At 40.8% G+C, this 26,349-nt stretch overlaps 1 protein-coding gene across 3 annotated transcripts in view; it reads left to right on the top strand.

Moving 5' to 3' along the window:
* Positions 1 to 26,349, top strand: part of LOC102313022 (axin-2) — an 85,950-nt gene that overhangs the window by 16,046 nt on the left and 43,555 nt on the right. For 2 of the 3 annotated variants that reach the window (XM_042226889.1, XM_014340804.2), the window contains exons 3-5: positions 11,600 to 11,814; positions 11,983 to 12,043; positions 16,298 to 16,415. The gene's annotated coding sequence lies outside the window, so the exon portion shown is untranslated. The remainder of the gene's footprint in view (positions 1 to 11,599; positions 11,815 to 11,982; positions 12,044 to 16,297; positions 16,416 to 26,349) is intronic. The other variant, XM_042226888.1, reaches the window with a different exon arrangement.

Raw genomic sequence — 26,349 nt, 5'->3', positions numbered from 1 at the left:
TACATATTAACCACAGTGTCCCTCTTTTTCTTTTCTGGCTTTTTTTTTTATGCCACGATTAATAATTTTAGATTAACTGGGTAATGTGAAAGATGAAGCTGGGGTAATTCTGTTCTTTTCATTTCTCTTGAATACTAGTAATTATCTTAGCATCACATCATCTAACAGTGCTGTAGAGTTTTAGCAGTTTTAAACAACAGAACCAGGCTCAGGGAGGGGCCAGGTTTCTTCCTGAGTCTTTCCTTCTCAGTGTTGCCAAGTGCTCCTAGGAGGTCGTCTGACTGTTTGATTGTTGGGATTTTCTCTGTATTATTGGTATAAGATTGAACTAAATTGAATTGAACCTGATGAATGGTATCCAGTCAACAAGACACACCAGTCAGTCAGATTTAAAGAATATTTGTGGTTTATTGCAGCATACGTCTTTTCACAGTGTTGACCATCCTGATCGCTGGGGGGAAATGTGTATTCCGCAATCAGTTGGCAAGAGGTGGCAAGATTTTGCTGGCAATCACTAGCATGGAACTGGGCAAAAAGAGGTACACACACACCTCCCTTTGAAATAGGTAGTAATCTTATTACAATTTAAACCTGTAAAAATTTAGCTCTGTATAGTCTAAGGAGCTTGGAAAGAAAAGCAGCTGGACTTCGGTAAGTTGAAGATGTTTCACCTTTCATCCGAGAAGCTTCTTCAGTTTTAAGGTCAAAGGTGGAGCTCCTTAGACTGCGATGACCTGGATGACTGAGAACCTTGACAGACTTAGCTCTGTATAGTTATAAAAATGAAGAAACTGGTCATACAAACTAAAACGTGCTTATAGTCATTTTGTGGCTTTTGTGTCAGATTGTAAATATGTGTATTCATGCCAGTGAGGCAGACATTTTAACATGAGAGTCTCTGGGGGTTGACTCGCTTATGGAGCCAACCACAGGTGGCTAATCAATGAGCTGCTTTTTTCGCTTCGGTCTTGGCTCCAGGGTCTTTACCTTACAGTATAAAGCACATTGTTGTGATTTGTAGCTATACGAATAAAACTGAATTGAACTGAGTTGAATCTTTCACTCTTGCCACGTAGTTATAATTCACATAGTACATCACTAAAACGACAAAAACACAGCCTTTAATAAACTAAAAGTATTTGTTAATACGCAAGCCAGAAGTCTCTCTACTTATTTCACCATAGGGCAGAAGCATCAGGCCTTCTGTTTTGCCTCTCTTCTTGAATCTGTTTCAGCACTTTGTTATCTGATAACTCCCTTGGGATGTACATTATCACCTAACAGACTGAAACTAGGAAGAAATTTATCAATCAATATCATGCTGTGGTTTTGGTAATCCCTGGCTATGTGTAATAGGTTGCTGAAATCCACTTTTTAACACGCTGACTCAGTCAGTCGAACAGACCCACCAGGCTCTTTTTGCTGCTCCTCCCTCTGCTCTGCCCTTGATCAACCCAGGGTGGAGAATGCACATGGGGACCACCCTTAGATTAAAGGAACCTATTGCTCCCTTGATCAGTGGGAATGAACTCTAAACATACTCAAACACACAGAGAGAACAACATATGTGCGTGATTACATGTACACAAAACACGATGGAATGTCATATGGCAGTATAATATCAACTGAATTTGATGACACACTCTTCACCGAGTATGTATATACATGTGCATAAAGTCACAGTTAGATGCTCATATTTCAAGGAGAGACGCCATGAAAACGTAAAATAGGAGACAGAGACGAGCACAGAGTGGGTTCCCTCATTAAAGTCAGTTGCAAACTATGGTGTGGTGTGCGCTGGTTTCACAGGCCGCTGGTTTTAGCTGGGTGTAAGCTGAAACCTTGATGTTGTGATGCTGCTGTCGTCAGAGGGCTGCAATGTGTCGGCCAGATGAGGTTTGCCATTAAGTCCCTATCACCATGTACAGTACAACTCCCAAAAGACCTTCTGAGCAGTCTCCTGTCAATCTGTCTCTGCTTTCTCCTCCTCGCTCCCTCTCTTGGTTGTTGCCATGGGGTGCGGTAGTGCAATGGCGGACATCTGAAGGCTGGTGCAGAGAGACGTGGGGTTAAAGATGGAATGGCAAGAGAAAGGGGAACGGGCCAGGCGAGAAAGATAAGGATGAAGGGCAGGGAGAAGGGACAGAAAATAAGATGGAGACTGAGAGAGATGAGAAGAAGGAAAAGGGGGTAAGGAAAACCAAAGAGAGGGGATGGTGGGTGTTTCTCCTTTTATTTTTGCTTCCTTAGAAAATAGCTTTGGACTCTGTGCTTGGCTGATAGCACTGCTACTGGCACACGAACACACATAACACATGCATACACAAACACAAACTCCTTTTGCTTGTTCTGCATGGCAATCACCATGGTAACCCAATGTACAGAACACAATCGGGCTGGGATATTTTTAAGTTTCAAAGGAATGGAAACAACAATAGGGATGACAAAGGGAGGAAAAGATGAGAACTACAGAGAGTGAGAGAGCGAGGGAGAGAGAGAATGAGGGTTAAGCCAATCTAAGTGCAAGCAGATGGATACACGAGTGTGTGTTAGGGTGTGTGCGTGTCCAAGGTCACAGCCCAGAACCATCTGTATAGCAAAAGGCGAGAATAAGAGATGGTGAATAACAGGCAGTGCCTAAACACATTACAATGTCAATGCAGGCAAATTACAATCTAATTTACCAAACAAAGAAAAGTAAACAAATAATTTCTGCATAGCATCAAAAAAACCTTTATTAATGGTACCTGCAGCAGAGTGAACTGCAGGTAGTGCTAGCTTTGTTATATTGTACTGTTGTATGTATTGTCTGGCGTGTCAGTTGTTCAACACTGTGCTGTACTGTGAGACCAGACTGACCCTGTAGCACCAACTGTGTCATACTTGTCAATAGGATTTCCTTAGCATTAATCTTAACCCTCTTGTATGTCTTTGTGTGTTTAAGATAAACAAATTGTGTTTTTTTTAATTGTCAGAAGTTTCATAAACACTCCAGTAGAATTTTCTGACTGTTATTTCATAGTTTAGGCTTTACAGGGCTAATACATGAGGTAGCATCAGGGATCACGTTAGCTGATTGAGGGATTTCTAAAGTAACCAACCTGCATTTTGCCATACACAGTATAAAATCTGTACATAGACACCATGACTTTAGCCAATGCGCATTATCCTTCTTTTGACACTGAAAAGGCTGAACAATTTATTTACTATGAACCAAAATGAGTGACTGAGACTATAAATGCATCAGGAAATTGTTTACAAAGGTCAGAAGTAGAAGTCTTAAAGCACTTTTACACAAGCCTTACTCTTCAGACACAAACTACTCCTACCTTTTATACTGTGTGTGGCTTTTACTGGCAACAATGGATATTCTATCTGTCTGTCTCTTTTTGCCTGGTGGGAGGCAACCCGTCTTCGTCGTGGTCTGACTCGGAGTGATGGCGGTCATTCTCAGACAGGCTGGAGAAGGTCGACAAATTGTTGCTATCTAATAAAGTTAACGCAGACAGATTGTTAACACGCTACTATCAATCTGAATCAGTCCGCACTGATGAGCGCAACTAATCTGCAACGATTTAAAAGACTTTTTTTCTCTTTTCTTTGTATACAGGGAAGAATAAGGGTGGTAGGACACATGCTCGTACTCTTGTGCGTGTGTGTTTTATGGGTGTATTTATGTATGTGTGTTCTCCCCAACAAGAATTTATCCCTCCTGTCCAGCTGTAGATTTAGCAAGGACAGCTGAGTTCGTTTCAGAAGTTGAAGCAGGTCACAGGTCAGACACTGGAGTAGGTGGCCTCTTGTAGTCAGACCACCATCCAACAGTTGCCAAATAAATCAGTCTTGCTGAGTAGTTTGGCGAGCTTGACATACCTCCCTCCCTCGCACTCTCGCTTTCTGTCTGTCTTCTTCATGCCCTCTTTCTTTTACACACACATGCACGCACACTTATATCCAAACCAACAGCAGTAAATAAAGCCACATCTGTCCTAGCCGTCCCCACTGGACATAAACGACACAGCCACCTTGAAAATCTTTTCCCTTCACCGATGCTCACATTGACTTCTCAGCATCGGTCCGGCGTCGTTTTCTTCTTGTTGTTTTTTGCCTTTTAAATTTCTTATGGCAAGATGAATCATGATAGTATATTTATTTGTACGTCATTGTACATATCAGAATGTAATCGAGCTGCTCTGACTTGTACAGGGGGGCTTTGTGCACCACTCGTATTGGCTGATATACTTGTACAAGTATGTAAGTATGCATGCATGCAAATATGTGCACACGTGCTTTACACAGTTCAACTGCCGCCACCAGCACTTAGATCAGACTGCACTGCGTTCAAACTTGCACTGACGTAATGCTTTCCTCATCTATGTGCAGCTGTTCATCACACGTATCGAGGTGCAATGTTGATTTAGAGAATAGAGGAACAATGGGTAGGACCACAGAGGCATGGCTAATGGGAGTGTGACGATCTAGATAGCCTGCAATAGCCTTAAACAGCATTTTCTGTCTAATCCACAGCTAGAGTTTGCATCAAGTCAGACTTTTTAGTTATTCTATGTTTATCCCTAAAGATGTTTTTGACACATATTCTGAAATAAGATTTCTTCAGTGGGAGTATAATTTACAGTGTGACTAGCACAGTTTGTGATGAGCCAGTCTCAGACCATCTGTCAGGTAGATTTAGGTGTGCTTCTCTGGTCTGGATTCAGATTCAGTAAGGATTTTTTTTAGGTGAAGCCCTTCCAGATTTAATGGGCTGTCAAACCAAATATGGAGCAGTAAATGTATTTACTCATCCTCATGAAATAGATGAAGCTGGAACCTTGGTGGCCCAGAAAAACCCTTTTCTCTTGAGACCTCTTGATCTTCTTCTTAATTTGGAACAGTTTTGGTTATTAAGTGATTTCTGTATTTGTGACTTTTCTCGTGTTGAACTTGGCTTAGCTCATTTGCAAAGGATGATGTGATATCATTCAGTGCATCAGTCAGGACAGAGTGAAATTTGAGTAAACATCTGATGACAGTTGTGGCCTGTTTGCTAATGTTGCCAGCACTATCAATCACATGTAACCAAATCACACAGCCCTCACGAGTCAAATCAGAGAAGTTTGGGAATGTAAAAGTCTCAAACAGGAACAGACAACCAGTTACTCTTATTTCAACATCTACAGTCAAATTAAAATCACTAATAAGGCACAGGGAGAACATTCAGACCGCACACAGAAATGTCCCCGGTAACCAAGAGGTTCAAAAAGAGAACCTTTGGCTGTGAGACGACACTAACCAATCCAGCAGACCACTTCTTAGGTTTAAAGTTAGCCACTTGCAACCAGAGATTGGGAAACTATCAGTAATTTAGGATAATAATAAAAATAATAACATGACTCCTCCAACCTAAATCTTCGACTCAACAATAAGTAGAGCATGAAACAATGAGACGATAAAAAAAAGAGGAAAACTAAAATTACTTGATGGACGGAAAACATGCAAAAAAACTGTCTGCAATTCCAGCAAAGAAGAAAGTCTATAGAGAAACATCCTTGTTATCATATGTCATATGAAGTATATATTGGAGTATCTGCTGAGGTGCATCGCAGCCTAGCGTTGTCATCTTACAGGCTCGCATTAAAGTTGATGTCTCCAACATGTTTATTAGATCCATTTTGCAACTTTTGTTTGCAGATTTTGGATTGCTGAAATCTCAGAATGTGTAGGTGCGTTATGTACTAATCTAGGTTTTAAAAGTTGTGAATTTTTGGCAGTCAGTATGCTTTGAACAACGTGTTTGTTGAATGGTATCTTCCTGTCCAGCAACAAATATTCCCAGATTGGGTGAAAACTTGTGTGAGTATAACATGTGATGAGTTTTGTAACTTTGCAAAACAGTCAAACAAGTCAAACACTCTTACTTTACTCAGTGATAGAACTGAGCATATAAACTAATCTAACATTAGAAATGTCCTCAAAAACTACATTTTACACAAGATAATAAAATGTGCCAGAGTGAAAATAGCAATGCATACATGCAAACTGCAGTTCACGAGAACCTGTAAGCAGCTTAGTGTCCACTCATGTGCCCTCATGATGCACTTAAGTTGATGACTCCTTCTGGAGATCGGGGTCGTAATGACAGAAACAAGACACAGAAGTCCTCGTAGGTCTTCAGGTCTTCATAGGATCAAGCCAATGACTTCTATCAGCGTCGTGTTTTGTGGTAATGATACAAACTGGAGACGACAGACCGGCGTTGTGTGCCGCTGCAGATAGGGCAGGTTGAGCTCCGTGTGTGTATGAGTTTCACCATGACAATATGCCTCAAAAGATTATTTGATGATCTGTGTGTTTTGCTGCCAGGTTATCCCACCACCTCCACCATCTCCTCCAAACCCCTCCTACTCTGATTCCTTTACAGCCGCAGTAACTTATTAATTTCTGTCAGCTGGTTTTCCCTGCCATTTAGAGATACTACCAAATCACATTATGTCTGTCATGGATTATGTGTACAGGCAATACATCTCCTTGAAGAAGAAAGGAGAAAAAAAAAGATCAAAGATGTTCTTACAATCACCTCTAAGTGGATACAGGAGGTGGAAGTGTTTTCATGCATGTGCGTGTTGCAGCCCACGTGTTTTATGGGGAATGCAGATAGTCGACAGAAAGGCTTTACATTTTGCTGACTACATACATCAATTTTCTTCATTTATTATAAACTTTGAGGAATATTAATCATCGGCTGGGGATTGTGTTGAGTGCAGTTTGGAATATTTAAGGGTCACTCATGCAAGAGCTGCTGAAGGAATGAAATAAGAGATGCTCATCTCGTGTTATACCCAAGTGAGTCAAATAATAACAACAGAATCTGAGAGGCCACAGAGCCATATTCCCATATTTACCCATATTTGGGTGTGTGTGTGTGTGTGTGTGTGTGGTAGAGGATTTGAAGCTGTCACTTTGTAATTACCTCAGCAAATACAGGCTTGGAGAGAGTTGACTGAAGTCTTCCAGTTGGACAGCCCTGGGAGAAAATGAGAAGTGACAGGCCACATAACACAGCGTGGGACGTAAATAACTTTTACCCCCCTTTCTCTCTCTTCCTCGCTCTCTCTTCGTCATAGAAACATGGATGATACTTCAAGGATTTTGAAAGAGAGAGAGGGAGAGAGAGGGAGAGATGAAATGAGAGAATATCCCTCTCTTTCATCTTTTGAAAAAATCTCTGACATCCTCTCTCACTTGCTTTGATGAAAGTCTTTGGGGGTTTTTTTTTTGGTGTTTTATCCTCTTACATGAGGTGTATGTATTATAGCCTGCGTGCTCCAGTGTGTGACGCATTCACACACACACACATGCGTTCACACTGGCACGCACCGATAACATTTTCTCACCAGAATGTGTGTAGGTGGCATGAGGAATTGTGTTTTGTGTACGCATGTGTGCGCGTGTGTTTGAAGGACTTTTCTCAGAGCCTGTCGGCATTGGAGGGCCTGAATTTTTCATTTGGCGTCCTCGTCAAGTACAAAAAGTCCAGGGTTTTGTGTTCTACCCAGCAGCCGCTTGCCTTTATTTCTGTTGTCCAGGACTTCCTTTACTGTCCTGTGTTCTTTAAGCTCCAGGCAGGTTGTTACTGAGACAGAAACACTGTTGTTACAGCGCATGCATGTGTATCAATCAGTGCTGTGTATGTGTCAGTGTGTGTCCTGCATTGATCACTGAAGAAGCACTTCCACATTGGCAAAGACTGATGATATGTCTGCGAGCAACTTCAACCCCTGTATATGTACATTGACAGTATACACACACACACACACACACACACACACACACACACACACACACACACACACACACACACACACACACACACACACACACACATATTCACACAAATGCATAGTATACATCCTTTTATGCTTTACCATCCTGCTTCTGGCTCTTTATCATCAGTGTCTTTCTGCTGTTTCTTTCTTCTCTCCCGCCCTCTTTGCACCTCCACCACTCTGCCTGGCTCTAGTCCAGCTATAGATTGTTAATTGCGGTTTGTACGTGATGCAGGGTCTCGCCTCCAAATACTACAGCGGTGTTCTTTGGCAGACATCAAAGTGTCGGTGTTTCATTCCATGGGGATTAGTGATGGTAGTGTGTGATAATGCCCCTGCCTGCTCGCTGAATTAAACGCCCATGGCTGGGTGCAGGTACCAGGAATCTAATGAACACGCAGTCTTACAGGCAGTCATACACACTACGTACGCTAAAACAATGGGAGAAACACGCAGTTTAGGCAGACACACATGGTAAAACCACTGTGAGAATCAGAGCCTCATTACAGAAAAATACATACATTAAACTGTGAACTAAACATCACGTCTTCCATCTGACGGGGAAAAAAGCTTTTTATTAGCCAATCTGTCCACAAAGATCCACAGTACATGTCCTTCACTCATCTCTCATCTTTCACCCTGTGGCAAACTGGATTTTTAAACGTCTCATTTTTGATCATTCCCCCATACTCATATTCGACTGGTTTTCTCTCTCACTGTCTGTTTTTCTCATCCTCTTTCTCTCTTTCTCACCAGCAAAGTTAATAAAAAAAATAGTAATAACACAACAAGATAGATAAAAAGCGCAGTCTCTATAGCAACTCTCGCCATGATTTGTACAAAGGACAAATGACAAGTGTTTAAAGGGCTGCGGGGCGTTTTAATGTTCAGTTTATGTTTTCTCTCGTCGACTAAGAAGGTCTCGGGAGACCGCAGGAAAAACAGCCATGAAAGAGAAATTACAGAGACAGACCGAGGGAGAGGCCGAGGGAGGGAGAGTGATAGAAATACGTCCTTGGTGATCAATGCATGTGCTATTGTCTGTTCTGTTTCTTTGCCTGCAAGGACGAAAGCAGAGGAGAGGAGGCAAGTGATGCATACGAACAGGGTTTTAAGGGGCTTATAATAAATTCCTGACCAGACCACAAAAAGAAGTAACTGCACTGCTGCTAGTGTTTAGGTGTGTCTCTGTGTCAGGACATGTTTCATACTGTATGTATGAAAATGTTGCTAGACTTTGTCGCTGCTATTCAGGTCTTTTAATTGAATTGACAACCACACTCACAGGAGATTTAACAGGCGACTCACAGGTAAACCATGCAAGTACCAGGCTGGAACCCCTTTTGTATTTGGAATCTCCTGCTCCACAACATCCCAAAATATCTGGGGAGGTCCTTTGAGCACTATGAACTCATAGTCATGTTCAATTAATCAGTTTGAGATGAAGGGTACACAGTGATCGTGAAGGGATGGACATGGTCGGCAACAGTATTCAGGTAGGTTGTGGAGTTTCAGCAATACTCACTTGATAATAAGGGGCCCAAAATGAGCGAAGAAAATATCCCTGACGCCATTGCAACACCACTAAATACACTCATGAGACTGGACCAGGAGTTTTGATATTCTGTTTTCTAATTTTGGTGAGCGTGTGAGGATAGTAGCCTCAGTCTCATGTTCTTAGCTGAAAAGGTTTTATGTGTTGTGCATTCAGAGATGCTCTTACTACCTTGGTTGTAAAGAGTGGTTATTTGAGTTACCATTGGTTTCCTATCAGCTCAAAGCAGTGTGGCCATTCTCCTTGAACCTTTGACATCGAGAAGGCTCTTGTGTCCAGAGAACTGCTGCTCACTTGATATTTTTGCTTAATGGGGGGATTCTCCAAAAGAGGGAAACCTTAGAAATAGTCATGTGGGAAAAATCCCAGTAGTTCAACTAGGCCAACCGGTCTGGCACCAACAACCCCGCCACATACAAAATTTCTTAATTCACATTTCTCCCATAATCTGATGCTCAGTTTGAACTTGAGCGGGTCATCTTGACCAGTGGTCCCCAACCTTTTTTGCGCCACGGACTGGTTTATGTCCGATAATATTTTCAGGCCAGGCTTTAAGATGTCGCGGATAAACACAACAAAATAAAACCAGTACCAGTACCAAACAAACCAAACCAAAAAAAAATAAATTCATTCATAACAAACGGGAAAAGACGCAGGGAAACAGAGTTAATGATAAAAACGATAAAAAATAATGATAAAAAGCGATAAAAACCTGAAAACCATCAATTTCACACCCGAGCCTCAACTCTGGCAGCCCGGTACCAAACGACTCACGGACGATGGCCCGGGGGGTGGGGGCCGCTGATCTTTACTATGTCTACATTCCTAAATGCCATAAGATTAGCTGATTAGCCAATAATGGGCAGTAGAACAGGTATATAATAAATAAATACTTTTAGGATCTGTAAAAACATCATAACATAATGGTAAAAATTTGCAATTCTATAATGTCTAATTTGCCATAGTTGTAGTACAAAAAATTAATTAGCTAATTTTGGCAGGGTCATGTACGAGACACACACCAATATTCATGAAGTGAGCCAAATAATAACTGACAATGAGCTGATGAAGAAGAAAGAAATATGAGCACTTCCTGATTAGTTTAAATTCAACCTCCATGCTGCTGAAATTTGCCTGGAAGACAAATTAACAATAATTTGTCATAAATTCTACTTAGTTTGGTGTTCAACTTCAGCTTTAACCTGCTGTACCTGCTGTAGTTGTGTTATTATCAGTATTAGATACTCATGTTTGGTGTTATAGTTTAGTTCATGTCAGACATTAGTACCTATATATCACCCTATGTCAGAATTTGCAGTAGGTGTATTGCAGTTTTATACAGAAATGTATAGTAGAGCCAAATTATTCCCTGAAAAATAGATAAATAAATAAAAATAAGCCCCGAGCCCTAAAGGCTAAGATGGAGTTGGTGTGAAAGTGTAAACTGCATCACTTATGTGATTATTTCTGTTCTTCACGGGTTTTAAAATGCGTGTTTCTTACTGACAACACTTTTAATCCTCTCCTCTGTTTATTATTGTGACATCCTCATCAGCAGTCTGACATGCTTCTTCAGTGTACAGGCTGTCATTCACACTTGCTTTCTGCTTTCCTCACACTGTAAATATCTGTAAATATACTATAGATATGTGTTGAGGTTCGAGACCAAAGAAAAAGAGGCAGACAGACAAATAGACAGAGACAGAAACACCTCAACAGGACAGAAAAATGACCTTTATTTGTCCTTATGAACTGGTTTAACAGCACGTGGTGGTAAAAGAAAGAAAGGCACAGATAAGGATGGCAACAACAAGGGGAAGAGGGGAGTCTGCGCCAGATAGTGAAAGAGGCAAAGATAAAAAAAAAAGGGCATGCCGGAAAAAGAAAACACACCAAAAAATGAGAGAGAGAGAGCCTTAGCAGCCAGACAAACAGCTCTCTCCACCTTTAATCACCTCCTGCAGGTCAGCTTCTGCCTCGCCTTGACTTGCCACAATCTTCCAACTAACACTGAGCCAAGCCATCAAACAGCTATCTCTTCTTTTGCCTCCCCTTCTCTCTTTTCTCTTCTTTCTCTTTACACAGACAGAAAAGCAGAAAAGACCTTGATGTTTTTCCAATAATTGGCAGCAGAGGTTGACTTTTTTCCCTCTACTCCCCTCCCTCTTTTTCTGTTTATCTTTTTCTTCTGTTTTTTTTGCTCTTCCTCTTCCTTTAGAGATGAATAGTTGGCCCGGGATCAAAGGCAGACCCCAACCAGCCATTCTGACCACCACAAAGGGGCGTTGGGCGCTGGCTTGGGGCCAGGTGCTACACATGGCCACATAGCCAGGGACAAGCCGTGCAGATGGGGCCCGCAGAGCCCTTGTCGCCTCCACCCCCTCTGCTGCATACGAGAGGTCAGCAGCTAAAGTATCAGAGCGTGCGCTTCCTGTAAGACAATCTAGCCTCGTGCAACTGATTCCATTTTGTTCCCATCTGTCTTTGTCTTATATTCATGTTTCAGTTTGTCAGTTTGTTTACTTCCTACAACTGCTATGCCTTTGTTTCCTTCCTCACCTATCGTGCACTCTTCTTCTCTGACTCTGTTTTTCTTTGCAGTTCCAGAGTATGGATCTGAAAGAAACTGTCTGGCTGTACAACGGGAACAGAACCAGCAGAGGTAAACATTTTTGCCCTTGTGGACAGAAACATGTTTAAATGTTAAAGAAGACCCGACTTGAGTTTAGTCGAACACTTCCCCTTACTCTCAACAGTCCTTGTTTAAATATATAAGTCCTGCAGCCAAGTCCGATGCAGCCGCAGCCAGTACAAATAAATGCTTGTGGAGGACACAAAATGTGGGACAGATAAAACAAATGAACAAGCCCTTGTAGTCCAAATATATATGCAACACCCAGCTTGCTTTTCAATTCCTTCAACTGACACGTTTGCAGAACTTGTCTGAGAGTGGCCAAGATGATGTTACTGAGTCAGAGCAGGGCTATAGTCCACGTGTTTTACATGCAAATTCTTATTTTCTGTATTTCAACAAGTCACGCGTGCCACTGTGCACATCTCTTTAACCAGCAGAATCATGACTATTAAAAATCCATTACACATTTATATCTGTGTTACATCTGCGCCAGTTGCGATATGCTGAGATAGATCACAGTGTGTGACCATCATATTGTTTCGACAATCCAGTTCTTCCCTTAATTATATTTTGTAAGCTGCACATGGGAATCAAGCAGCTAGCCTACTTAACTTGTGTATTTCTGTTTAGATATCTCAGTGTATCATTACTTAAAATAGTAAAATACTATTATCTGGAATTTCTAGAGCAGAAAAGTTCAACAGAAAACTATGTGACCAGAAGTAAGTGAATTTATGATTTTAGTAAGCATTACATGGTGCAATCTTTAACTTTAACTGGTTTGGGGAATGTACAAGTGTCTGAAACAGCGAAAACATCCAGGACATAAAAGAGCTGACATGGATTTATAGGGGTGAAAAAAAGACAACTGCAGTGTTTTTCCATACTCTGCATGCTGTCATCTGTGGATCCCCGGCTTCAGCCATATGTTTAAGATTAGATGTACTCTTTTGTTGGAGGAGAACACAGTCAACAAAGTTCTGCTGCCTCTCCCTCTGGTCATGAATCAACTGGGCTCTGTCCACACTCTCTCCTTATGGTCTTAATTCTATTAAACACAATGATAACACATTTACAGTACGATGATGATGATCGCATGAATAATGTTCCTCTTAATATTTGTGGGCACGTGTTTTTGTTCTGGGGATGTTTGTGTTTAAACTTTGAGAGAAGAGTTGGAAAAATTAGAATGACTGGACTGTTTTGTTGATACTTATTGTGCGTATGTATGTGCTTTCACCCCCACACTCTGTGCTACCTGTTCTGTTTGATGTGAATAATTAAGAGTAATTACATATTACAAAAGTTGTAGTAAATGATCCAGTGATTAAAAATGTATTTATTTGAATTCTTGGCCACTTGGGGGCAGCAGATTAAATTGATAATCCAGCACTGACATATTATCTGTTATTATATCATTTGTTTAACTGAAAATGGGAATTCAATCATCAGTAACTTGTTACCTTTCCTTTGTTCTTGAAGAGAGAAGAACACACAGAATAATTTGTAAACAACAGAGATTTGCAAACAGCAAAGTCAGCATTAGTTCTTACCGTGCTTCAGAGCTCTGTTTTGTCTCATAAAATATATAATCCCTAGTAGTTTAAAAGAAATACACTGGATCTTTAGCTTCCAAATGCTTCACTGTGTTTACTAGCTAGATAACAAACTGTATCTGTTTGCCATTAGAGGCAGGCCAGGTAGTGTTCGCCTGGTTTGTAATGCAAACAGCTGTCTGATGGTGCTGAATGTGGGTCACAAAAACAAGAACAGTTCAGACTAAAAGATCCAGCCTTTAAAACTAAAAGGATGGTAGAAATAATTGAAGTTAGTTATATGTTTGTGTATCCCTATGATCGGCCCATTTACTTGAAACCAGCTCAAATGAAACATCCAAGATATCAAACCAGAAGCCTACCTCACTAAAGCCACTTTCTTTATGTGTCGTCATATCTGTATTTCTATTGTACTTTAATGATATGTTCCTAGATATGCCACTTAGACTGCTAACGCCTCAATAAGACCTTATAGGCTTTCCTTTTATTGTCTTAGTAAGTGTGCAACTCTTGATTTGTATGCTTTTAGCAAAGTTACCAATGTCACTAGCTGGCAGAGCACTGTTGGTTAAATAGACCTACTCTAGCTGTTGCTCAACCTCAACCAACCCTTGTCCACCAAGAACAGCCTTTTCACTGTTATTCTTTAGTGATATTAAATATAATCACTTCTATTTAAATGATATTATGAACTCAGCCAAAATTGGATTTAAAAAAATCTGCCTGTGATATGAGCCACATCCCTCATATCACAGGCAGAATCTATTAAACTCAGGTACTGACCCAGATCACTGTCTAAAAACAAAACCCAAGGTGTCTTTCCATGAGACTACTCAAAGACTAATGATCTAAATTTTACAAAATTGCATTTGGAAGGTGAAATAATGGCAAATTCAGAATTTGTGTGGTTTCATGCATTCGGCTTACTTTGGGGCAGCCATGATAGAGGTTAGCACGGCTGCCTCACAACAAGAAGATTCCTGGTTTGAACCTCCTCAGCAGCTGTAGCCTTTCTGTGGGGTTTGTATGTGCTCTCTATGTCTCTGATGATGCCATCGACTGCCTTTAGTCTCCAACAAGTAAGGCGTGCTTGTTAGGTTAACTGATGATTCTAAATTTGGTATTTGGTGCAACTTATCCAAGGTGTGTCATCTCTTTCATACAATATCAGCTAGAATAGTCTCCAGAAGAAAGAAAAAAAATGATTATTGCAGTTTGAATCAAAACTGCAAATGCAGTCTCCTAAATACATGAAATATAGCTACTGTTACGAACACCAAGGAATAACTAAATCTAATATGGTCAAAATAATGTGTTACAGAGTATTTTGGAAAGATCCCATGTTTAGTAATCTTTTCTGGCTCAAACTAGAAAGTACGTTTGACTCCTCCTTTATTCACACCAGAGCAGGGCTCTGTATGTTTGACTTGGCAGATTTTTACACCAGATTCCTTTCCTGACACAAGCCTGAGGGATTTTTAGACCTCCTCCCAGGACTGAATGAGGGATATTTTGCTTTTTAGGCAAATATGTAAAACAGCAAACTATGAATCCACTTTTCACAATAAGAATAACACATTTTAAAGGACTTTTTAAAATACTGCTACATGAGTAGGTTCACAGTATAGCTTAGAAAATGTTAACCCCTGCAGCGTAGAGGTCAATAAAGTTAATTAAATGAAACAACATGGCAGACTTAATATAGAAAAAGCAGTTAGTTCCAACTCAGATAATGGCCCACTTAGCACAGAGAGCTTACTAATTAACAGAGCAGAAAAATTATAATGCAGTTACCTAAATAGGGTCAACTGGTTGGTTGTTTAGCTTCAGTGGTAACTTCTCAGCTGTTAGACAATTATGAGCAAAGAAGGCTGATGTTGTTTTTCTGTAATAATGGGCATTATTTTCACTTTTATGTGTTCCTCCTACAGAGAAAATAGGCCTGATCTCTCCCTTTGTGGTTGCTCCAACTGCTCACTTCTACCACCCACACAACACATTTTCCCAGGCAACAATGTTCCTACAAAGTTTACACACAATAAATAACGATATGCCCAAAGCAGTTAGCAGTGGCCCCGCTCTCCGTTTCCTGGCTGGAGTTGAAATGAAATGGTAATTTTGACTTGAGGAGGATTTCAAAGGGATGGCCTCTACTTTTCATCTTGGTGCATACCACGAGCTCGCCGACACATTCACGCTGGGATTTGAGGAAAAAAAGAAGAAGAGAAAAAAAGGCCGAATTTTAAGTTTTTCTATGAACTTCCTTCTTTCTTTTTACTGCCATCTCCCCACAGAAAAAGAGATGTAACATTGTTGAGATCTCTCCCCCAGATGGACAGCATTTATATAAACAACCACCCCCGGTTCACAGAACGTTTGATTGATGTGTCATTGTCCAAAGATTGTTTCCAGGCATTTGAATAGATAATTCAGAGTATTTGATGTAGACATTTTTCTTCAAAGAGCCAAAGGTCAGATGTGGGGGTAGAGCAAGGGTGTCCTCCATCTCCCATGCTATTTTTGCATCCAAGGCTCCAACTAGCTTGTCTGCTTCTCACAGGGGAGATTGACTGACACTTGAATCATTCTTCTGCTTAAGATTACAATGTGGCTTCCAAAACTCAGTCGAAAAAGAGATCTGCCTGCAAACTAATGCAAATACCTTTGTCTGAAACAGCAGACCGTAACACTGTTTGGATGTTTCTTGTGTCTCTTTGTTTTCTAGTTCAGCCTACAGTCAGATAGACTGGAGCGAGACCAAAGATACAGTGGATGGATTGAGGAAGAACTCCATTATCTCAGCAGCAAGGAATAAGAAATGGAATTAAAACAGCCGAAACAAGGTTTGTCACACCTCAGCAATGCTGGCTCCTATCTTCCAGAGGGTACTACACTATACAAAATGGGCTATGGCCATTTTCTCATATGAACTTAAGACGATATCAGGAGAATGATGTTTTTTAAAAGAAATCCATAGTTGTTCTTTCTTATTTGTAGCACACAGCAGGAGATAGTCTGCTTCAGCCACTATTGCATTATTGGAAATACACAGTGTGGATCTGGTAAAGAAACCACTTGAAAGGATCTTGCCCGAGGTAGCACCAGACTGTTCTCTGTACTGTTAGCATATCAACTCAGCCCTACACGACACAGACTTTGTGTTAGAGGGCTGGCATGTTAAAGTCTGGCCAATGTCCAATCCAGCAGTTGAAGTCTCTCATGCACCTCTGTTGGATAATGCCTAGAAAAACATCCAGAACTGCAATATTGCAATAGGTGTGTAGAAAAAATCAAAACCATCTCCAAATTGTTCCGTGTCTTATCGCTTTCTTCACAGTCTTAATTATGTTCACCCAGCATTGACAGCAATATCGAGGGGACGCTTTTATGGTGTTGGCAGTCACATTCCAAAGTCAGTGAGCCTTGAAAAAAGTTTCCAGATGACAAACGCTGTGTGTGGAAAAAAGGAAAATAAATACACAGTGGTGTCTTCATTATCTCCGAGCTCCACGGCCTATGAAAGAGGCCAGGGTTAATTGCTGTTGATTAGACGTCAGTATGCATGGCTGAGTGAGCATGCAGATCTCACTGAGGGGGCCACAGAGGGAGAAGAGGAAAGGATGAGGTCACTCACACATAGCGATATGAGATCAGTGTCAAGTGTTCTTCTGTTGTGGGTTTAGGTGGCTGGGAAGCAGATTAGGAATATAAATGAGGCGACGTATTTTATAAGTCTTTGGGTGTGGTTACTGTAGCTGTGTTTGCCGATGGCTTTGGTTCATAAATTTGTTTATTATTTTGCTGTATTATTCATCCATCCAGCTATGTGCCATTAAATTTGTGTGGCTCTCAATATTGTCCAGACAACAAACGTAGAACTGGTTGTTGTGAAAGCGCATTTATATATTTATCTAATAATATCTGAAATTGGTCGGAAATGTATTAAATTAATTATTCATCACAACTCATTTGAGTTTTAAGGAAATATCTGTGGGTGTGCAAACTGCTGTCTTCAGCTATCTTTGTGTTCTAGTTAATCAGTGTGCTGCTTCCTTTTCATATAAAAACTGTTAATTAAAGGGAATCTATTCTCATATCTGCTCATCGATATGCTCATTTCCAACTCCACATCTTCATTCTTGAGCTCTTTAACGAGTCAGTTAAATATGATCATTTAATATCTTATAGTGGTCATTGATTCAGCCACTAAGTTTATCCCCTATTGGAACAAGCAGTGTTATGTTATACTGTTGCAAACAGAAGATTTGAACAGCAGGTGAGCTGTCTCAACTCTGCACTTTGAGGAATTGCTGAGTTTTCACGGGACAGTCCAGCAGATGGCCTCACGTCTGACTCTAGAATTCTCTGATATACCGAGGAGTACAGGGCCAACTCAGTCACCGCACTGTGCCCCTGTCCTATTGCCCAAACCATTACTCTTCCACCACCATGCTCGACTCTAAGAAGAAGGATGATTGTGCTGATGTGCCAAACAGTTCTACTTTGGTCCTATCTATATAAAAGACATTATTACAGAAATCTAGTGGTTTGTTCAGCAACTTTGTAAACCTAAGCCGTATAGCCACGTTCATCTTTAGTGAAGCTGCTTTCTCCTTATAACCCTTCCAGACAGGACACACGTCTTCATCTTTATCTGGTTGTCAGACACCTGCAGACTTTAAGGAGTAGCTCTTGTGTTTTTTGCAGTTTTTCTGAGCATAGCATGTTCTGATGTTCTATTATTGTGACATTGTGTTAACACACACTTGGATGGTCCAGACAAGCAAACTGCTAAAGCTTCAGCTTTCTTAGAGGTGGTGACATTTGCTGTTGATCAGTTATTAAAGTGAACCTGGCTGATATTTCTTCTTTTGATTCCAATTGAAGCATTAAGCGTGTACACATATTTTTATTGGACTGCATAAAGCCAGGCAAAAACTTTTTGACTGTATGCTGCTCTGATTTTTTTTTTAATTTTGGATTTTTTTTTGTGCTTATATTTGCATATGTAACTATACCTATACTCTGTGTGCAAAACACAAAATAAGAAAATGCAGTAAAGGTCATTTTAAAGAAGTAACACATTTTGCTTGGTGACCTTTTAGAGTATCAGTACGTATGGGTTTGATTTTGGCCTAGCATTAGTCAAAAAACCAAACTTCCCTCTAAAAGTCTTGTTTTAGTCAATCAACAATATTCCAAGAGGGACTCTTTAATACAGTTAGTTATAGTATTCCCACCATGGATTGACCATAAACCTTTGAGAAATAAAATTTCCATAACTCTAACCTATATAAAATGTTAACATCCTGACCCTAATGTGCTAAGCATTGCGTTCAATATACTATTGTGCGTGTAAAAGATTAGCATGTTAGCATGATGTTAACATTTTGCCCAGAGTATGAGCGTGTTTAAACACAGCCACACGGAGCGGCTAGCATGGCTTTGGATTAAAGTCGAGCATTGAGTAAAGGTTCCTACTCTTGTGCAATGTAAACCACCATCAACAAGACTTGCAGGCTCTTGCTAGTATGTCTTAATAACGATGTCTGTCTCCTTTTGTGTGTAAAAGATAAACAAGCCCTTAGGTCAACCCTGGGTTATATTTGCCTTTCATGCGTGATTTTATCGCTCTGTTGCATTCGTAGCCAAAATAATAACCACAGTAGAGGTGATTTAGACAGAAGCAGGAATGACAAGCAGACAGTGGAGGGCAGGACGCTGTAACCTTCACACCGTTCAAGAGAGCGAGAGCTTGCTTTGTTTAAATTTCCCAGATCAAAGGCTGCAATGCAAATTCCTGCAGCTTCCACGCTGCCATTTGATGTTTCAGGGAGCCAAATTATTGTGGTGATTACAGTAGCTGTACACAACCGGTGGAGCAGGCCAAACAAGGGGCCTTGTTGTGACTCTCAATTAGTGGTGTGACATCTCAGCACCCAACGTCTGAGAAGCGCCTAACAATAAGAGAGGCTGTTTGGGCTGATAAAGTGATTTGGCTTGGTGCGGCCCTTTCATCTGCACCGACAGTGGGGTATTTGAGGCTTCTGGGTATTCTCCCTGCACATCCTCACACCTCCCTTTATTGTGACAATAGCGCCACTGTGTTCAGCGTTTCAAAGAGGCTATAGACCTACTTACTCTGTGAGCAACTTATGTCTGTTGTCACTTAGAAGAGTTTTAATGATTTCGAGGCATCTATAACAATAAATTATAGATGATAAACTGAAATAAAGGCCTGCAGGGAAGCATTAATTAAAGAATACAGGATCACATGTATTATTTTATAAACCTCTCTTTCAGAACATGCATTAGATACCACACCATTAGCAGAGGACCATTCAACGTTCTCTGAATAACCGCAGACACACACAGCCTTCTATGAAGTTGTCGATGTTTTTTTGTTTGCATGTTATTGAAAGCCACAGTGAGTTGAAAGGATAACTTTGCCTGTGGGAAGGACAGAGCACCAGAGGATCAGGTTCAGCTATATTTCTGATAACACTTTGCATTCTGCAGACACCAATGACAGCTCTGATGCCTCGCGTTTGATTGTCTCTTTCATGTTCTCCTCCTGCCGTCGGTGTAAGCAGCAGCACTGGAGGTGGAGGTGAAGCGATGGCAAGCGATGGAGGGAAGATTGAGATGTGTTTCTGTCAGTGTGACGGACAGAGGCACTGGAAGGATGTTGGTTTTTATTCTTTTCATAGATGTAACAGCGAAATAATCCAAATAACCCTTGTGGAAAAGCTATGTACAAAAGCATTAAGACAGGAATCTTTCAGTGCGAGGTAGTACTGTATGTGCAAGAATAGACTTGGCTCACTGTTTCTCGTGGTGCTTCCGACACATGCCCGCTGTGGAAAGCCTGGAATAATAGGATGAGACTAGTGATAGTTTAGTTCATCCTCATTCTCAAGGCTTCAAATAAGACAGTTTTATCAAGTTTTATTGTGGAGAAAAAATGCCTGATCCCTATAAACTAAATAGTACTTTAGGACTAAATTAAGTTGCTATGTCCCCAAAGAGCCAATCAACAGCTGAAAATGAACCAAACATGTTGTTGTGCTGACGTACACATACAGGAGAGGTTCACAGTCGTATAAGAAGCAGTGCTATGAAACATTTGGCAGAAACAAGCTTCTTAAATCATATTTTAGGACCAAGTTGCTAAACATGGAAAGACATTTTCTACGATTTTAATTTCATTTCTATTTGTGCATTTTTTATGTTTCACTGATCCTTGAAATGAAACGTGTGGTCGTTTATTTAGATAGAGGCATCAAAATTACATTTACTTTTGATCCATGTTTAGTGGTGAGCCTTCCTTCTAGAAGACCTCCTGGCTGCTGTATCTGTCATTTACTCCACAGTACTTCTACAGCCTCTTAATATGACCTCCACTGTTCTTTAAAAGGGGGCCATTTTCATATGTCAATTAAATATTTTCATGGAAATTGCATCAACTCACCTTGCATGCAGTATTTGATGCTCTGGGATAAAAACACACGTTTGTTTCCTATGTTTTTCCTCTTTTAGTATAATCGTATCCTTTAAAAGCACATAAACACTGTGATTGTAAGAAAGGAATTATAATCAGAGGCCGTCGAAGCTCAGAGAATCACAATTTTGCAGGCTGTCTGAGACCTGCAGTGTTCCTTTCCTATCGTCCCATACGCAGAACATTATGCTGACCTGGAAATTCGTATTCACCACTGTGAGAAAGAAACCCCCGAAACGCTCCTTCTTTCTAAAAGAAACATATAACAGTATTAGATCTAGTTTAATTACACAGGGGCTTGCGGATGGGCCCCTCATCTCTCTCGGCGGTGAAAATGCTTAACGTTTGTTGTTGGTTCAAGGCTCTGTAAAGGATGTGCTGGCATGTGTAGGGTTCTGGCAGAGAGGAAACTTGTGGTGGGGGGGTGAACTGTTATTGTTTGAAAAGCGTGTAAGCGGCCTTCACAATACCGCATCCACGGAAATGAAGCAAAGACAGAGCGCGAGGGAGAGAAAAAGGCAGAGAGAGAGCAAGAAAGAAAAAAAAAGTCTTACGAAGCTTTGACTGACGACTTAACAGGCGAAACCGAATTTGTCTTTTGCCGGGAGATGTCAGATGCCTTGCCAGTGAGAGAGAGAGAGATGGAAAGAGAAAGACAGAGAGAGAGAGACCAAAAACACACCACAGAATCTCTCTTGCGTCTTTTTCACCCTCTTCTTTCTCCTCCGGTTTAAGACGGCTCGGTGAATGCAACAACATCAAAGGCCTAGCACTCAGAATGTACATTGTTGTTCCAGTAACCACATGAAACAGACAGAGAGAGAGATGGAGAAAGGCTCAGAGAGATGGAGCAAGTTCTTTTTCCTCTTTCTTCCCTTGTACATAAATAGGAAGCTATGGAGGGAATCGGTTTAGAAACGGTGGAAGATTAACTCTTTTATCTCTTCATTTCAAACGTCCTCCGTTTCCACATCCTCCACATGCTAACCACCGTCAGGATCGTCATGCCTGACCAACACTACTACAAAGGAGAGGTGTCTTCTGTATTAGGACACGTATAACTCCTCCACAAACAGAGGTGATGAGAGCAGAAATAGAGCCGAGGAGGAGGTTTATACAGCTTCATTCCTGACTCATTGTCATTAAGAAAGCCCTCTGTAATCGGAGCTAAACTTAGAAAGGAGCAGGCTCTTTCTCTGCCGCAGACATTCCACATGTGTATGAAAGAGGAACATAACGAAACAGTCCCGAGCTTGAGCCTCAACGTAACGTAACAGGCTTTATTCCTGCCTGGCCTTATCTTTACACAGAGACCACCCAGGAGCAACAAGTCAGTTCTCACCTTTAGTCTGTGTGTGTGTGTGTGTGTGTGTGTGTGTGTGTGTGTGTGTGTGTGTGTGTGTGTGTGTGTGTGTGTGTGTGTGGTCTACAGTGTTTGCTGTGTTTTTTGTGTTGTGTCTGTGTGTTTGTGTGTGTGTTTGTGTTTTTATGTGTGTGTTTCTGTGTGTGTGTGTGTGTGTGTGTGTGTGTGTGTGTGTGTGTGTGTGTGTGTGTGTGTGTGTGTGTGTGTGTGTGTGTGTGTGTGTGTGTGTGTGCGCGCGCACTTCTACCTCCCACCATCTGGGCCCTGTTTGGAGAGATTTTCTGTAAAAATCACAGTCACGCCGTGGCAGGATTACCACTGTGAAAAGCAGCACCTGGAAGAAACTCAGTGCTCCTGCTCCTTTCCCTCAGATGCTCAAAGAAGTTTCTGGCTTCCCAGCTTGAGGCGCAGGATTTGTTTTGACCTACATGGGCGTCCTAGGCCTCGTGTTCCCTTCCAAAAAGCAAAAAAAAGAAAAGAGCAAAGAACACATCTGAAATTCACACTAGGCTACATTCAGCAAGGTTACAGTATCACCACATTACAGTAGATAAACAACTGCATGTGTGTGTGTGTGTGTGTGTGTGTGACTGTGGATGTGCGTTTGCACCATATAAATATATATATTTCCATTTTTTATAATTGTGAGCCAGGACATGGATGATTATCCACAGTGAGATGTAAGCCTGTGAATGAAAGAGTTCAATAATCCCAGATGGAAATTGAGTCGGAGCATCTTCACTGAAGATTTCCCATTAGAAAGAATCTTAGTCCAGGATTAGCCACAATTAAAACTGTTTTGATGTTCCCACACATACACACAAGCGGGCCTTTCATATTTGCGTTGCCATATAGAGACGAATCAATTGCCTGAATACAAGAAGAAGTATTCGAGTGAAGAGACACGTAGCAGCTAGGTTGGATGTTCGCTTTTATTTCTACGGCATGCCATCCAGAAAATGGTTCTATAAACTGTCGTGTAACGGGAGTGAGACGTCCAAATTTTTTGATGGCTTCACTTAGCAGGTCTTAGATGCTATAAAGGAAATAACTCGTTTTAAAAAGACTCAAGAACTCCTCGAGCTACAAATACTGCAGATAAACTGCTTTTTTCATTTCTTTCAGATTCTTATTTTTGCTGATTGGTGCGGAGGAATTACAATTGTTCTTCATATCTCATTGCACACTTAAATCAGTTTTGCTTTTTTTTTTATCTACAAAATGTAAAGCCATCATATAGAAACGTTGATGATGAGTATTTGGCAAAGTCCCTTGAAAAGCAAGTCTCACAACTTGACAGTCATCATCTGTGGACTCTGGGAATTTATCTTGGAATCTGTATCTAAATAAATCTGGTGATAGACATCATTTTAATTTCAGTGGGCACAGCGACATTGAATCTCCTGTCAGATCTGATAACATTTCAAAGGTTTCTGTCAGTTTTACCTAAGAATCTGGTCTTTAAGTGATGGCATATGAACCCTGCTTCTGGGTCCAAACTACTCTGCATTTATTAAGGCTATTGTGTTTTTAACATATTTTAGCTCTGCATCCTGTACAAGCCCCTAAAAGTCAGTGATCACTGTCCGCCTCTATCAGATTTTATTACTACTGTTCATTTTAAAGCTCAGTTTTTAAAACCTTACGATGTAACCACAGCCCAGCACATGCAGCAGTATATTAATGACTTGTGGATGGATTATTGTTCTCCTGACTGAAGTTTGGTCCGTTTACAGCATCCTGCCATGCAACTGCATTTGTCCCTAACCGTCGGGAATCCTCGCGATAACTTTTATCAGGTGGAAAAAAGTTAGCGTTCATCCTCCAGCTTCACTGTGTTTATATTATGCTAACATAGCTGTGTCGCTAGCCATCGTGTAGCACATCATTATATACCAGCCAGCCTATGGTGACCAACCATCCTCTTTCCCCCAGACACTTCCCCACTTTTAATGTTCTGTCCGAGGCGTCCAGGCGGATTTTCGAGATTGATGAAAATGTCCGGGTTTTCCTACAGAGGACTCATATGTGTGATGTCATCCCCGAGCTGCTGCTTTGGGAGTTGTTGTTCTGCGCTCAGACAGGACAGACGGCGCGCAGCAGCGTGCCTGATGATGTTTAAAAGATGCCAAAGCACAACTGCAGCTTTTCAGATGAACTGCAAAAGAAATTTCCCTCGTACTGTCCTGGTATGGGTAATTTTTCTTACACAGATGAGGCCTAATTTCTGTACCATTGTTCAATTCCAGTGGTTTTTCAAGTTAGTTTTTTGCCCTTGTTGACTTGTAAAAGCTTATATGACATTTTTTGTTTCACCATTCATTAACCGCACAGAGAAGGCATCATTTAAATATGTTAAAATGTTCTTCTTCATGTTCTTCATGTGTCCTCTTTTTTGAAAATCAAAATATGGTCACCCTAAGCTTGCCAAACTTCAGTAACACTACAAACCTCACTGCTGTTTAGTTTTCTGTCTTCATTTATGTCGGAAGCAAAAGCAGAGCTTTTAACTTTTTTCAGAGCGTGGCATATTATGCTTGGGTGGAAACTAGTGAGCTAACTTCCTGCTAACTTCTAACTCTGTTAAAATCTGTTTTTTAATGGATGCCTGGATGTTAAATGACTGTGAAACTCTTCCAGAGGTGCGCCTGTGTGCATGCTTCAGGGGAACAAAGAGTTAGTGTAATTTCGTTTCGACCATTTTCTTCTTGATGGTCTTAACGAAATGTTAGCGTTTCAGAATTTTGAGTGCGTGCCTTATCATGTCCTCCATATTAAATGATATATTAAATACATGGATACACAACATAATGAGCCAACATCTTCTTTTAACTGGTTTAGTATTTGTCTGTCCCATCCAGTTCTATATCCAAAATCACAACTTTATGTAACTGCTGTTAAAGTTTCCTTACAGGTTGTGTATTAATATGACTTGTTTTGTCTACTGCTCTGTGCAGACCTTCTTGCTGATCTCATTGTCATCATTGTCAGCCCAGCGTGGCTATGTGGCCCTTAAGCCATCAAACAAGAATAGATGCGCAGGGGGAATGTTGTTGGCTTAAAGAAGACCCCAGTCCAAATGCGTGTGCAAATACTGTAGCATTACTGCGTATAGCAGACAAAGCTGTGTCTCTAATTACTAAGACAATTAAGTGTGAGCATGAAGCCGAAGAGGGAAACTGCGGTTTAGAGTGAGTGGGTGGTTCGATGTGTCTTCTTTTCCCAGACCCAGTTCAACTAATATGAGGAGTTAGCCATGAAAACAAGTGTCAGAGCGACAACAGATTGTTTCATCCCACAGCATGACTGTGGAGGCAACCAGTAGAGTGAAGTCTCAACATAAAGACAAGCTTGTCTAAATGTTTTTGCTCAGTTCCACAGTGTTTCCTCCTCCAACAACAGCAGCTCTAAAAATACACATTCGAATGCACCTCAAAACACACTCTGATGCCTTTCTTGGTAGTTTCCCCTTCTTCTTCGCTGCAGCAGTAGAGACCAGATGCATAATTACACATTTTAAATGATCAAAACTGTGCAGTCTGGTGAGTCTGCTAAATACAGCCAGTGTTTCATAATGCCAAGGAACTCGTATTAGGAAGACTTTTTTTTATTGTCAATATCACTTCACCAAATGCAGTAATATCCTGACTTTGAGTCCCCTCAGACTGGACTTGTGTTATTTTACAGAAATAACCTGCGACACAGACCCAAAAAAGAAAAGGAAACTGATCATTGTGGTGACTGTGTACAATGTTAGTAATTGGCATTAAGGATCATTTGTGCTAAATCCAAATTAAATACCCGATATTCTCCACAATTGTCTGTTTTTCATGGTTATTTGCTGGTGGAAAGAAAAAAAATGTGTGACAGTAATTTGTATAACAGCACTCAGAAATATCAAAACATTTTTGTC

This window comes from Haplochromis burtoni, unplaced genomic scaffold (assembly GCF_018398535.1).
Source record: "Haplochromis burtoni strain Fernald_Lab_line unplaced genomic scaffold, NCSU_Asbu1 Contig_233, whole genome shotgun sequence".
NCBI lineage: Eukaryota > Metazoa > Chordata > Actinopteri > Cichliformes > Cichlidae > Haplochromis > Haplochromis burtoni.
The sequence above is the reverse complement of the archived record's forward strand: the minus strand, read 5'-3'. Positions and strand labels throughout refer to the sequence as shown.